The sequence below is a fragment of the Falco punctatus genome, assembly GCF_963210335.1.
Source record: "Falco punctatus genome assembly, chromosome: 20".
NCBI classification, from domain to species: Eukaryota; Metazoa; Chordata; class Aves; order Falconiformes; family Falconidae; genus Falco; species Falco punctatus.
The window spans coordinates 840,933-855,454 of NC_137600.1; the positions used below are offsets into that span (position 1 = coordinate 840,933).

Consider the following 14,522-nt stretch of genomic DNA (forward strand, 5'->3'; position numbering starts at 1 on the left):
TCTTGTAAAATAGCGTGAGTTCACATTTGTTTCAAGAGATTGGCAAATTTTACTGTAAATATTTTGTTTCTCCGAGCCCAGTTTGTACCTTAACAGTGGTGCTCCCTGATACTGGGTTGAGTGTCATCGGTGCTGTCAGTCCTTTCACTTGTTAAAACATTGTACAAGGATGAAGCTCTCCTCCCAATGGGGCCGTTGTTTCAGTGCTGATACAATAGGATCTTTTTAATTTTCCCCCCACTCCTGCCACGCTGTGGACCTGCACGTGTGATTTTCACGGCTGGCTCGGCTCCTTCGCTGCCTTGCCCGAGCTCCCTGAGCTGTATCCTTCCCTTGACCCCGGGTGCTGGATGCTGCTGCCAAACCCCACGGTTAATGGCTCTGCTCCGCAGTTCCCCTTCTGTGAAGTCAGGGCTGTTGTGGTTTTGGGGAGAACTGACTGACTCACTGCAGTGGTGAGGGCAGGAGCAAAACGCCTGTGGAGAAGTTTCTGGTTCTAGAGCAGGGCTTGAATGACAAATAAGGCGCTGGCCGAACTCTGGTGAATGAGGATAATACTGAATAGCTGTTTCCTTTATTGAGCATCATCCATTCTGGGCACTCAGCAAGGCAGCTGTCTCAGGAAAAAAACAGTTGGCATTTATATAGCTCGATGGGGTATTATTATGCGCAGAAGCTCTGGAGAAAGAACAAGCACCCAATTTCAGGCTTTTCTCTCGTTTATGAGTGCTTGAATTCACGTATCCTCAGCGATGTTCTTCTATTGCTGGTGTACGGTGTATTTATACCGTTACGTACTTAATTTAATACCATGAACTTGCTGGAAAGACATTTGGAAACGTGATTCTAGAGTCCTCTGGCCCGAGCTTCCCAGAGAAATTCCCCCGGTGCATTATTTATAAAAGCAAAGACTCATTTTTAAGTCAATCTTTTTTTTTTTTCTTTTTTTCTGTTTTTTTTTTAATTTTTTGTGAGCGTCTGGAGTGAACAAAGCTAATTGAAGTTCCCAAGCATCATCACATCGGACGAAACTACTGTAGCAAAGCCATATGAAACATCGGGGTGAATAAACTGGGGGGAGCAAACAAGGTAGCCGTGGAGACAGTCCTGAGTAGCTGCAGACATTAACTACAAGCCCTGGAAACTGATGGTAGATCCAAAATGGCTCTTTCTCTGCTCCTTATTTGCGATGGCTCATTGTTAATAGCATATTGTGCTCCCCGAGGCAGAATGGGGCCCGTTCCTCTCCTCTCCAGGAGGCTTTTTACCACTGTTGGTGGTACAAATGCCACCAGCTGAGAGCGATGGCCACCAGTGGCTCCTGGCTCAACAACGCCATGTATAACTAATTTTCTAACACTTCCCACAGCCGGTTTCCATCAAGAAGGGAAGCCAGGCAGCAGGTTTGCACCAAGTGGTGGCATTCGAGTGTAGAGCTGCAGAGTCAACCTGCTGCCCACACGGTGGGCTTCCAGGAGAGGCTTCTGTCGTGGTTTAACCCCGGCTGGCGACTAATCCTTGAAAGAAGAGGCAGAAATGCTGCTGCTGTAGGTTGCTTGAAGTGAAGGAGCAGTGAGGTGTTTCACCAGCCTGGAGACTGTGTGTGAGCTTTGGGTGCAAGTGAAGCCACAGCCCTGAAGGTCTTACCACCCTGTCCTGGTGTCTCTATTCTTGGGTTTAAGGCTTGTGGAGCCAGCAATGTTGTGATTCTTACAGGCTCATGATTTTGCATCTGTTCACACAGAGAGCCCTGTGAAGAGCCATCATTCCCTCCACAGGGAAGCAGCTGGCAGCTGCAGGCACTGCTGTCTGGTCCTGGGAAAGCAGGTGTAAGGACTCCAGGCAGCAACCTGAATTGTGCTATATAGCGATACAGATATGTTTTTCGACGTCACTGTTGATCCTTCTCTCTGAGATTCTCCATGTGCTTGTGCTGATGGAGGTTCATGGCGTGGGGAGAAGAGCAAGGCCCATCACCGGTCCCGTGGTGATGTAGGAAGAGGAAACTTGAGTTTCAGACTCCTTGTTCATCTTTTCTCAGCAGGGATTTGTATTTCCTCTTACCCTTCCGATAACTTCATCCTGGAGGCTTGGCTGGGTGTTGCACTGTTTGTCCACAGAGCAGGTTGGTTGTGAGGAGGCTGGCCTGGCCAGCAGGTTACTGATCTTACTCCTGAAAGTATTTTACTGGAAGTCGTGTGAGACATCTGCAGAAATGTGGACAACAGAATATAATGACTCACTTGGAGCATGCTGGCTACAACCCCCGTCCTATAAATATCGCCATAAACCAAATGCTTTGTTTGAATGAACAGCACAATCTGCAACAGCATCTCTAGTGCCTTTCTGGTGCCCATCGTGCAGGAACACTTAGACCAGCCCCTGCGGTCAGGGTTTGCTTGCCTTCTGTCAACTGCAATTAGCCAAATTCAGCAACATTTGCCACTGAGAGGCCCAGTGCTTTACCGCTGCTCTTACAGCAAATATGGATTTTGCTTAGCATAAAAGACAACGTAAAAACCCTGCAGGGCAGGAAGAAATGACTCGGCACGACAGTTCTGTCCCTTCTAATCAGATTTGTGCTATGCTCCACTTACGCCCGTGGTCTAAATGTGTTTCTCCATGCTCTCTCCATACTCCTCCCCCTCATGCCTAGTCCTTAAAAGTCTCAAGCATCAGCCCATTCATACAACTGCCCCTCACGTCTTCTGCCTCTCCCTAAACCGCTCCTTAAGCTTTCTTTCTCCTGGCCCTTCCCTTGGGGTGTTTGTCCTGCTCGTGCCAGCAAGATCTCAACCTGCAAAGCACCTCCAGGACTACTTGGCTGATCCTGCCTCTCCACTTGGCACTCTCCTCATCGCTGAACCCTGGAACTGCAGCTCATCAGTTTAGCAGGCAAGTGCAAATTGCCCAGCCCTTGCATCTCCCTGGCCTCCCAGCTGCGAGCAGAGACCTTTGGTTTGCCTCTTCCAGCTCGGGGAAGTCGGCAATCCTGCCCTGGTTTTCTGCCTTCTCTACCTGGTGAAATGTTCTTTGCCTTTTTCCCAGAGCTCTGCGTTCAGCCCAGCTACACTGTCGTGCTGCAAGGCAGGTGGCATGCCGTGTTCTGCGCTCCCCGTGTGAAATGCGGATGTGCGCGCTCACGGCGTTTCCCTTCTCCTTCCTTAACACACAAGCAGCTCGATGTTTTTAGGAATGCTGGATTTAACTAAAAATAGTCCAAGACAGTTCAGTGGGCCATGACAGATTCCTCCCTCCCAAGAGAACTGGCTTTGTTCTGAGATGGAGCCAAAGGTCGGGGGGGTGGGGGGGAGGGAGGGATATTGGGGAATATTGGGGAAAAAAAGCTTAATTGAGGAGTAGAAATTGTTGTTTCCAAATTATTTCATTGACTGCTTTGTTTCTCCGGGCTCAGGCAGACTTCGGTGTGTGCTGGTTAGGTACTTGTTACCTTGAGAGCCTTTCCTTCCATGCTTTCACCTGTGTCTAGGAAGGTGTTAAGAAAGTTCTTTGAATCGGAAGGAAGACAGTTATGAGGAGGTCTTTTTTTGTGGCCCGCATGGACAGAGCTTACTTATGACAAGAATCAGGAAGCGAACACTTCCTTCCTCTGCATTGTGCTTCTGTTGGACACCGAGCCATGATGTTGTCCTGCATCTCTGGAGCAGCATAAAGGTTGCTCTTGGCGCTTGCCTCTCCGACACTAACACCGACCCGCGAGATTCGTACAGAGCTGTTCCAGTTCTGCTGCGGTTACAGTAAGGAACAAAACTGCAACAAATCTTCTTTGGGAGGACTCTTTCTTGCCTCTATGAAATAACAGTTTTGGCACTGAAAGTGCAAGTTCTGTGGCGGCATCGCCATTTCAGCCTGGGCTGCTAAAACGAAGCAGAAAAAAATCCACTAGTCACCATTAATTAATTTTATTTTGAAATATTTACTTGGACTGAAGTAGTAGCTGCTCTTAAGTCTTTAAAGGATTAGCTGCCTGCTAGTCTTTCGTGCCTGCAACCATTTATTTAAGCCGTTGCTGCAAATCATGCTGTTAACCTGTCATGCAAGGTTTTAACCTTTCTTTCCTTGTCAGTGGGAAATGCGTGATACATATGGTCTCGCTGATGCGATAGTGGGAAGTTAATACATCCACAGGCAGCTCTTCTGGGTTCATTCTCCAGCTTCTTGAAGGAGGGGAAAGACACAAAATTGATACAGTCATAATTGTCTGCTTTAGGACATTGCAAAGCCTAATGAGGGGCTTGTCCTGGTTTCAGCTGGGACAGAGTTAATTTTCTTCTTAGTAGCTAGTACAGTGCTGTGTTTTGGCTATGGTGTGAGAACAATGTTGATGGCACACTGATGGTTTCAGCTGTTGCTGGGTGATGTTTATACTAAATCAAGGACTTTTTGGTTCCTTGGGCCCTGCCAGCCTGAGGGCTGGAGGGGCACGGGAAATTGGGAGGGGACACAGCCAGGACAGGTGACCCAAGCCAGCCAAAGGGCTATTCCATACCATGGGACGTCGTGCTGAGTACATGAACTGGGGGAAGAAGGAGGAAGGTGGGGACATTTGGCATTATGGTGTTTGTCTTCCCGAGTAACTGTTACACGTGATGGAGCCCTGCTGCCCTGGGGATGGCCGAACACCTGCCTGCCCATCGGAAGTGGGGAACGAATTCCTTGCTTTGCTTTGCTTGTGTGTGTGGCTTTTGCTATACCAATTAAATTGTTCTTATCTCAACCCTTGAGTTTTACATTCCTTTCCGATCCTCTTTCCCATCCCTCTGGGGGGGGGGGAGTGAGCGAGCAGCTGCGTGGGGCTTGGTTGCCGGCTGGGGTTAAACCATGACAGGGCTGTAAAAAGTTTAGGGAACATGAGATGTTTGCAGATGAATCCTACCCCCTGCCTCTGTGCTTTTCCATGTGCTGTTACCAGGCAAGTAATTCCTTCCCCTCCTGCTGACCTGCCAGATAGCATGCAGCATTTCCGTTGCGCTCCATCCTGATGTTCGCTTGCATTTGTCACACCGTGTTGCATCATGTTTAACGCAAGCAGTCAAATCAATCGATCAAAAACCAGCTGCCAGGGGAGGGTTTCCTCAGGCAAGAGCATTGGTTTCTGAGCTAAAAGCCGTGTTCAGCAAAGGAAATGTCAGGTGGATCTAGAAAGAATCTTAAAGAACGCTGAGAACTCACCTCAACAAGGATTATTCCCTACTCTTACGCATGTAGAGTATTTAGTGTAAAAGGGAAAGATCTCAGGTCCCTAAACCTAGAAAGACTAATTAGCATCACCATATAATTTACTAGCAGTTTTCATGAATACGTCATTAGAAGAAGTCTACCAGCTCTTAGAACTCATTTTTCTTGTCTCTCATCACTAACAGCTCATGTCGCAGCACGATTTCTTCACTGCTATTTTGGGTGGTTCTTTCCCAGACAAATGCCTTATTTTCTCTATATTTGATAGTGCAGGTCAAGTGAATCCTCTCTTGCCTTTTAGTGCATGAGAACAGAGGCAGGATTCATGGCCAGTTCAAATGTATGCCTTAAAATAGGCCAGTGGATGGTCTCTAACTTCAAATACAAAAAATGTATTTGTAAAGGTTTCTCTTTGTTGGGCAACCGCATTTCAAATTGCTACAAAGATACTTCAAAGTTCAACTCACAAACAGCTCGTGTTTTAATCCTCCCCCTGAAACAAAGGAGAGTCTTTGACTTGCATCTACAGTTGGCTGAGACTCTGAACGCTTGGAGCTGGCAGCCTGCTCCGCTCCTGGGAGTCTGTCATCCCTTTAGCTCCAGGATGCAGTCCTGGTCCCATGCTTCCCACCCTGTCCACACCTGAGCATGGGCCCAGGTCTCAGCAGGGAGGGAAGGGCAGGCACACATCCCTTCTCCCATCTCTGCTGTAGGTAGGGAAAATAAATCATTTAACAGTGGCAAGGCAGGCCAGAGCTTGCAAGAACACCTCAGTGACACTGTATGAGACTGTTTGGCACTAATTATGAGTAGCAGAGAAGGTGGCACTTCAGGCGTGGAAGGAGTTAACAAAATAAAGGGCAATTTCAGGGGCAGAAGTTGAATTTAATTGTTCCAGGCTCTGCTGTGGATTTCCTTTTTATCCTTTCATCTCTGAGTCTCGGCTCTCATCATAAAAGGGGTTGCTACTCCTTCCTTCTATTTTTATTTAGACTGTGAGCCCTTCAAGGCATGGACTGCACCTTAACCTGTGTACAGCAGCACAGCAGGAAAGCTCTCTCGGCAAGGAACTATAAATAGCGAGCCTGTCCAGCCCTGTGGCATCCATGCTTGCTATAATTGCCTGGTTTGCACTCCTGCGACAAGTGTTAGTTCAGCTGTCAGGGAAAGAAGGAACTGAAAAGTATTGCCGCAGACAATTTCCAGCTCTCGAGTTGCCTGCTGAGCTTCGGTTTGGGCCCAGTTCTCCCTCCTGCCTCAGGGAGTTCTTTTTCTAGCTGTGTGCGAGCGATGATTCCTGGTGTCGGCCCGGCACGATTCAGGCAGTTCCATTTCAGAAGCAGCTCTGTAAAGGGCTTGTTATGGTGCTGCCAGTTTTGATCTTTAACTTGTGCCTCAGACCCACACTCGGTTCTTTTGTCTTTTGCCACTTGCTAGAGAAGGTCGATTCTGCAGCAATCCTTTTTTCTATCCCTCCTGACATCACTGTGTGGTTTTCTTACTATATGCTCACATGAAGAATTAAATGAGTCATGGGGAGATGGTGGGTGAAAGGAATGACAATGTCCAAACCCATCCTTCCTCTCTGAACAGATTGTGGATGTTCTTTCAGAATGGCTTGCAAGTGGGTTCAAGCAATCAAAGATTAAAACAGGGTTTATCTCTCTGCTGAGGTATGGGTAAGCAACCATGAGGGTGTTGCTGTCTGTTCTTTGCAAAGAAAAGGACCTTCATTCGAACTCCCAGCAAAGGCGGCTTGAGAAAACCTGTTCTATTCTGCGCTACAAAATTCCTCTAGTGGACTTAAAAATGATTTTGTGCGCCGTGTTCACACCCTTTTGGCAGTAGTTTAAGTGGAAATAAGCTGCTCTGGTCCTGCCTGTGCACATCTGTCAACAGAAGCTGCCATTTATTGCCACAGCTTTGAACAGGAGCCACGCACGAACTTGATACAAGGTGGCAAACCCCAGCATGTCTCCTGCTTGGAGGCTGTCTCTCCAGACAACATAAACTTCAGCTGCAAGCAAAACGCCAGCCTGAATGTGTACTGGCAAAGCAAAAAATGTCAGGAGCTGTCAGCCACAGGCTCTTGCAGTGCCTTTTCTGCTGCCACAACATCTCAGAGTCAGGAGCTGTGAGTGGCTCCAGCGATTCAGCAGTATTGGCAGCTAGAACCTGGCAGAAACTGAGAACGGGGGATAAATGCAGGCCGGTTTCCTGGCCCCATCCTGCTCCCGCTCTTCCCAAGATGTAAGGACTCTCCCTTGGCTAATTTCAGGGGCTGTGCTTTTGAAAAGAGGACTGGGAACAAACACTTGAGAGGTGACTAAACCTATCTCCTCCTTCCTCTGCCAAACGCAGGCCTCCTGACTCAGCAAGTTAAATCTCATCTATTTGGTACAGCCCCTGAGGTACCAGACATAACAGCATCAAGAAAATGAGCTGCTCACCCAAAGCCCAAGCTGTCCAGTTGAGTTAGTGTTACTTGTAAGCGTTGCTCTTCCTTCCCTATATTCACAGATGATGTTTGGATGAATAGTGTGGCCAATGTGGTTCGAGCAACCCTATAAGCACAGGAACCTGTTCTGAATTGTTTGTACTGTGCTGGCTGCCAGGATCTGGTCTCCATTTACAAAAAAATACTTTGCATATACAAAGGTGAAGGAAGGTCTCCTCCCTCCAAAAGCTACCAGGGGTAAAATGAACAGCAGGGATCCAACAATTCTGCAACTATGCAGATTTTTTCCTCCTGCTCCCCTATTGATTTATTATGTGAATTCAGGCAACTGTAACTTTGCAACCCCTGCTATTTATCTTTCTATATAGCAAGCACAGCAGTACATCTGCCTCTTGGATCGCTGACTGAAGCCTCAGTAATTTGAGTACTTGGACCGAAGTAGTCTGAGATCCTTGGACCGAAAGCCCTATTTGCTATTAAGAGCACTTTGCACTAATTAAACTTCATAAAATTCTTCCTGCCTCCATGTTGCAGATGACAAAACTGAGGATTTAGGTCAGATGGCAGACCAGGAAGTATGGCGTCCAGTTTTAGAAATAGTTCTTAGAAAGAAACAAAGTTTTTGCTAATTTGTGTTTCCATATAGCGTGGAGGGGACACAGACACAGCAGTCAGGTCATGACTGCCCCCAAGATTACAACTTTATGTAGGTGAAGGAGCCTGAGGTGGTGTTTTCCACTAGGTGGTGGTAGACAGCATTTGTTAAGAAGTGCTGTTCACTCTCGCTTTCTTTACCTCTTAGAATAGAATCCCCGCCTCTGCCCAGTTGAGTATTCTCTTCCCCTTACAGTTACTACTCCATATTCCAGAAGGGGAAGTAAAAACATCATTGCTGGCGAGTTGTCTTCTCTGGGGGAGTTTCCTTTCACCTCCTAGGCAGCTGTTGAAATACCAGGTTTTTCATTTTTAGTTTGTGTAATCCAGTAAAAGTATGTTATCTGCGTATGTGTGCTAGCTTGTTCTTAACTCTGGACTCCATCTGTGGGATTCGCACAAAATATTGTTAATGTGATGTAAGGCAGACTATTTTTTTCCTTGTTTTATGCTCAAAAAAAAAAAAAAAAAAAAAGGAAAGAAAAAAAAACAAACCCAGAACACAACAAACCAAGGAAACAAGATAGGGAAATGAGCTATGGATCCCAGGCCCAATGCAAATATCCCTGGATATAACTGGATATGAAGTTTTGATTTGGTCTTTTGGAGATCCTGCACTCAGATCAATGATTCATGTCCCAGTTGAGGCAACGCTGGTTTAAAATGGAAATTTTCAGTAAACAGAAGAAATGCCAGCCAAAAGCATTTCAGTGTTTAAATTTATGCCAGTAATATACATGCTGCATCTCGAGAAAACCCTGACCTTCTGTAGTCCTGTCCTTACCATTTCATTTGCACGGAGCCATAAAGAAACGAACAAAATAAAGCTGGCATGCTTGGGGAACATCCTCATTAAAGGTTACCTCAGATTATTGCAACAGTTTTGTGTTCTTTGGCTGCAGAGAAGGACACACAGCCTGGACTAAAGGCTTGACTGTCCCCACAACAGTATCTCCCTCTGGATGCTCCTAGCTCCACATGGGCACAACCTCACCACAAAATCAAATCCCTGCTTGCTCACTGTCATGGAGATGTTGCAGTGACTCAGGCTGGCAAATATCACAAAGCACTATTTGCTCACGCACTTGCTAATCGTTACTACTGTGATTACATTAATACTATAATATTTATCCTGCATTATGAAAGCAAGCATAATGACTGATTAGTACAAAGAACAGAGGGCGGAACGGGGACTCCAGGACTGTAGTCTTAGCTGAAGAAAGTCAGCATTACAGGAATTTAGGCCAGTTAGGGCAATTACAGGAGAAATTCAGGCTATGTATCTTTGATGGACAGGTATTTTACACTGGTTGGAGTGGGAAGACTGGCACAAGCCTTCTGTTGGGACTAATTGTCTAGATGCAGCAACACCTCACCTGTTCAGGTAAATCCCTGAGTGAGTTTTGCAAAGCTCAAATAATCTCCCAGATTAGATGTAGCAAAGCAAAGCAAACAACAAAGGGAACATGTCTCCTTTAGGATCTCAAAGGTCTGGCACACCAAATGATTAATGGCTGACAATTTCTCCTGATAGCATTGTTATGAAGGACACGCACATGCACATCCTGTGTCTCTGATTCTTCCAACTTTTTTATGGTCCTGTAAATCATTCAGGCAGAAAGTGACTGTTTTTATAAATACCTCATGGTTCTTCACTATATTTTAATAACAGGAATTATATATACCAATAATCCCAGTAAAATTATTTTTACTTCTACAGCAGGACTGTGTGACAGCATAGAATGGGCTCTGGCTCCCTGAACAAGTGAAATGTTGGGGCATTTTGTGAAACTTTACAGCACTGAAGGCCACCTGGAAGGTAATTTATCTATTTAAGAGGAACAAAGGGCTGAAAAATGCTTTGCTGGGTTTGAGCCCGTGGTTCCAGGGGGTCTAGCTATGTCAAATTCAATTCTTGGAGCGCTAAATCCACCTTTATCATCTTTCCCCTGCTTGTCCTTGGGATTATCCTGACCCCAAGGCCTCTCTGTCTCTTAAATTTCAATCTGACTGATGCACGTGCCTGAACTTCTCACTTGCAGATCTCTTACCGTACTACTTGTGTTTCACTCTGCCATCTTCCACAGGCAGAGGCGGGTTAGAAAACTGTAACACTTTAAAACAATTACAGAAGTATAGAGCTGCGTCTCTGCTGATGATTCCCGAACACAGGCAGCCCTTACAGGGAGACTGCATCGCTGAATACATATGATCCATCTTCTGGTACAAACTCCTGTCAACAGCAGAACTGCTGCAGTCTCAATCAATCTTGCATTACTAAAATGTTCCTTACATCATGGCTCCTCTACCCTAACAAACAAAGGCTATTAACATTTAAAAGCTGCACTAACTGTGTGTATGTTTAGGATATGGCCAGGTATTGAATAATGCTACGGGATCGATATTCGTGATCTAGAGCAGCAGAAGAGGTGCATTGTGACTTCCCAGTGTCCTAGATAGTTCTCCATATGGTTCATTTGAAAGCCTTGTTTAGAAGCTTAACGTGGAGAGTATTGCAGTGAATGTGGAAAAAATTATGCATGTGGATAAGAAGCACAAATGCTCCAGAGGCCTCGTAGGGTCTATGGTCTTAAAATAAGCTCCTGGCTTTTAACGGGATCTGATGAAACCCTCTTTATAGGGCAGTGGGGTGGAAGAGGATGGACAGCTGGTGAACAAATACTCGGTAAACAATCCCGGTAGCCGAACTCGGCGCAAACAGCAACTATTAAGGCAAAGACCTGAAAGATCAACAAAGGATTGCAGGTCTGGGTAAAATGATGCAATGGATTACAATTAGTGTCACTGGTCTGGGGAGCACAGGCTTTCCTATCGACTTTGAGCTACAAGGCACCTTAATCAAATAACGAAGGGGGCTGAGGGGGGGAGAAAGCTCAGCATCAGTCAATATTATCTCAAGGACACCTACTGTAAATTAGCAGGCTGATGTTCACAGCACAGATTCGTTGCGGGGAGAAAAAGTAGAAATTACTAGAGGCAGCTGCGGGGGCTCAGCCTCGGCTTCCCAGAAAAGCGTGGAGCAGCAAAAGGCTTCACGGGCCAGCTGCTTGCGGCCTGTCCGAGAACTGCACCTACGGGAAAGGGCAGAAGCCAAATTAAAGCAAGTTAATGTTATCAAAGCCTATTAGGAAATTCAGGTTTTGCGGAGAGGGAGGCGAGAGAGGTGGCATCTGTCTTTGGTACGGGGTGTCCCAGCAGCAATGTCTGCGCTGTGCCTGGACCCCCCCATCCCCATGTGCTGATGGGGGATCACGTCAGATTCACTGTCCTCCCTAGCCAGAAAACTGTGAAAAGCGCAGAAAAGCAAGATTATAGGGAGGGATGTGCACACGGTGGAAGTGCCATCGTTTGGGGGGCTCAACTTCCTTAGCCTTCCTCTTTTTTTGCCCACTAAGCTCACTCTCTTATTATAAAAGCTGGATATTTTCCTAAAAACCAGAACAAACGAAACCAACAAAACAGAAAACAACCAAAATCCCGCCAAACCGCGGAAAGGGCCAGGGCTGAGGGCAGCCCGTGGTGACAGCAGGCGAGCGCCATTTTCCTGGGGGCCGAGGGGGGAGGGACGCCCCCAGACGCAGCGGCCCGGGGGGCCGAGCCCCGCTGAGGGAGAGGGAGCCCCGCTGAGGGAGAGGGAGCCCCGCTGAGGGAGACGGAGCCCCGCTGAGGGAGAGGGAGCCCCGGCGCGGGGCCGGGAGCCCTCCCCGTCCCCCGGCCGGCCCGGCGCCTCAGTCCCCCGCCGCCCCGCGGCTGCCATGGCGGCCGTGCCCTGAGGGGAGAAGGGCGGTCGGGCGGGCGGCGGGCGCCATCTTGTCGGGGGCGGAGCGGGGCCCGGCCCGCCCCGTGCTCTGCCTGCCGGGGCGGCCCCGGCCCCGCCGCACTCGCCGCTGCCGTCCGAGCGGAGCGGAGCCGCAGTCCGCAGCGCCATTGCCGCCCTCAGCCCGCTATGGCAGGTGAGCCCGTCCACCTCCTCCTCCTCCTCCCGCGGGCAAGACGCCGCCGATCGCCCGCCCTGAGGGAGAAGCCTCGCCGGCGCCTCCCCCGCGGCGCTCTCCCCTCAGCCCGCCGCGGTCGTTGCTATCGCTTCCCGCCCGCTGTCACCTCCATCCCGGCTCCCCGCCGCCGCCTGAGAGCCGCCCTCCATCCCCAGGCACCCGGGGCTCGCCCCTTCCTCCTCCCGGGGCGTTGGGTCGGGGCTCCCCGGCAGCCTCCACCATGTTGCCCGGCCGCGGTTCACCTTGGCCGCGCGGCTCCTGCGCCGCCTCTACCTCTCCTCCTCTCCTTTTTATTTCGTATTTATATTTTAAACCCTGCCATGTTTTCCGTGCCGGTGGTTTCTGGCTCGGCGTGGCCCCCAGCCCGTGCTGGGCGGAGGGGAAGGGGCGCCTCACCTGGGGCACGGCCTGGGCGGCCGCGGCTGAGGGGATGCCTGAGGCGGGCACCTGCGGCCGGGGCACCTGCCCTGCGAGGCTCGGCCGGCCCGGGGCTGTGCCCCTGGGTGCGGGTGTTGTGTTTTCTCTGTTCCGTTGAGAGAATCTGGGTTTTTAACGTGTTTTTTTTTTTTTTTTCCTTTAATCTGAAACAAAATGGGTGGCAGAGTCGTAAGCTTGCAGATGGGATGGAGAAATGCAGGTTAATTCTCCCCCGCTCCTGAAGGGGTGGCCTCGCTTTCTTGCCTGATCCCGTTCTCGTGATACGCTTTGAGGGTGGGTTTTTTTTTTCATTTATTTGCTTGCTTTTTTTGTGGTCTTTGTGGGGTTTTTTATTTTTTTCTTTCCAGTGCAGATCGAGGCAGTAAATATTTCTGTTTTCTGCTTTTGAGCCCCGTTCGGTGTCATGTGTGATTTTCTTTTGTTTTAAGGTACATTTTGGGTAGAAATAAGTGATGTAGGAAGCACAGAAAAATGCTCGAAAAAATATTGTTGAAAGCCTTCTGTCAGGTTTCCTTACCTAACAGATGACTATCTACCTATACCGTTATCTCTGTTGTCAGTGGTTTTTGCCTTTTTTCATAAAAGATGGGTATGCAGGCAGTAAGGTTTGTAGATTTTTATTCCTATCTTTTAATTTTGGAGCCATCATTGTCATTTTGTAGACTGGGAAGACAAACACTTAACGCAGCTTGGGGTCCCACTCGTGTCCTGTGAGCTCTCCAGGTAAGTGCAGGCAGGGGCTGACCCCAAAAGGCAGCTGCAGGCAGAGAAGATTCTGGCAGGAAAGGGAAATCCCCAGATGTATTTGAGACAAGGTGAAGACATTGCATGTTAATTTTTTCCATTTTAATAATTTGCCCTATGCAGCTGACTTTCTCAGTATGAGTTCAGTGCCAGGTAATTGCTAGGCTCCCTGTTGCTGTTGAACTTGACCAGCTGAAACAAAAATACCAAATGCACTGTTGTCACAGGGAGCTTAATATGTGTGTGTATCCTCACTGCATCACCCTGTTGCCGTACTTAACCAAGCTTTAAATTGCCCAGTTTAAGCTTCAAAAACCCCTCTGTTTTGGGTAGCGTTTTTACTGGCAGCTGGAGTTTGATGCAGGCTGTAAAATGTAGCAGAGAAGCAGAACAAATACTAGAGCGATTAATAGCTACTGATGTGATGCACAGAGCTGGGGCTGACAACGCTGTGCACCTTGATCTGCCTAGTGATTTCACTATTGGTAAAGGATTATTGCAACAAGTAGCTCAGGTTAGTAAACTGGAAAGTAATCCTTGAGATATGTAGAACAATTGGATTAGTAGTCGATGAGCTCTTGCAACCCTACTCCTAGCTTCAAGTCTTGATCCAGATCGCTTGAAATTAGAGCAGTATTAACATGGAGATGCACTGAAACAAATTCAACCTTAGGTTAGCAGTGAGGTTAAACAAGCCCTGAGATTTTTATCATGGATTTAAACAAGCCTTTGGCTTTAGTAAAGATGCAAATAGGAGTTGAAAATGTATTGTCAGAGCCCTGTGGATAAGGGAAGGAGTTAAGTGATTCTCAAGGGTAGGTTGTTCTCCTGCTGTTCCTTAACAGGCCACATTCATACGGTTTAAAATCCATCCCAATCTGTCACTTGTCTGTAAGCCCTGCTTTTAGCTAGGCTTAGATTTGGTGAACTGTTTTCTCGAGGTACCTGGCTCTCACGTTGAGTACATGTAAGGAGCTGGATGGAAATAAGGTTCTCTGAATACGGGCCCCTTG

General features: G+C 47.9%; 1 protein-coding gene and 1 long non-coding RNA gene across 5 annotated transcripts in view; one reads left to right on the forward strand and one right to left on the reverse strand.

Moving 5' to 3' along the window:
* Positions 1 to 929: 929 nt before the first annotated feature.
* LOC308055770 lies at positions 930 to 11,975 on the reverse strand. The gene is made up of 2 exons (XR_013924606.1): positions 11,241 to 11,975; positions 930 to 8,597 (listed from the first exon to the last, which is right to left on the reverse strand). It is a non-coding gene; the product is annotated as an uncharacterized lncRNA (long non-coding RNA).
* The window catches only part of SLC23A2 (solute carrier family 23 member 2), a 61,199-nt gene continuing 55,267 nt past the window's right edge, over positions 8,591 to 14,522 (forward strand). For 2 of the 4 annotated variants that reach the window (XM_080370159.1, XM_080370158.1), the window contains exon 1: positions 12,174 to 12,285. The gene's annotated coding sequence lies outside the window, so the exon portion shown is untranslated. Of the gene's footprint in view, positions 10,131 to 12,159; positions 12,286 to 14,522 lie in introns of those variants that run through there. The other 2 variants (XM_080370160.1, XM_080370157.1) reach the window with 2 other exon arrangements.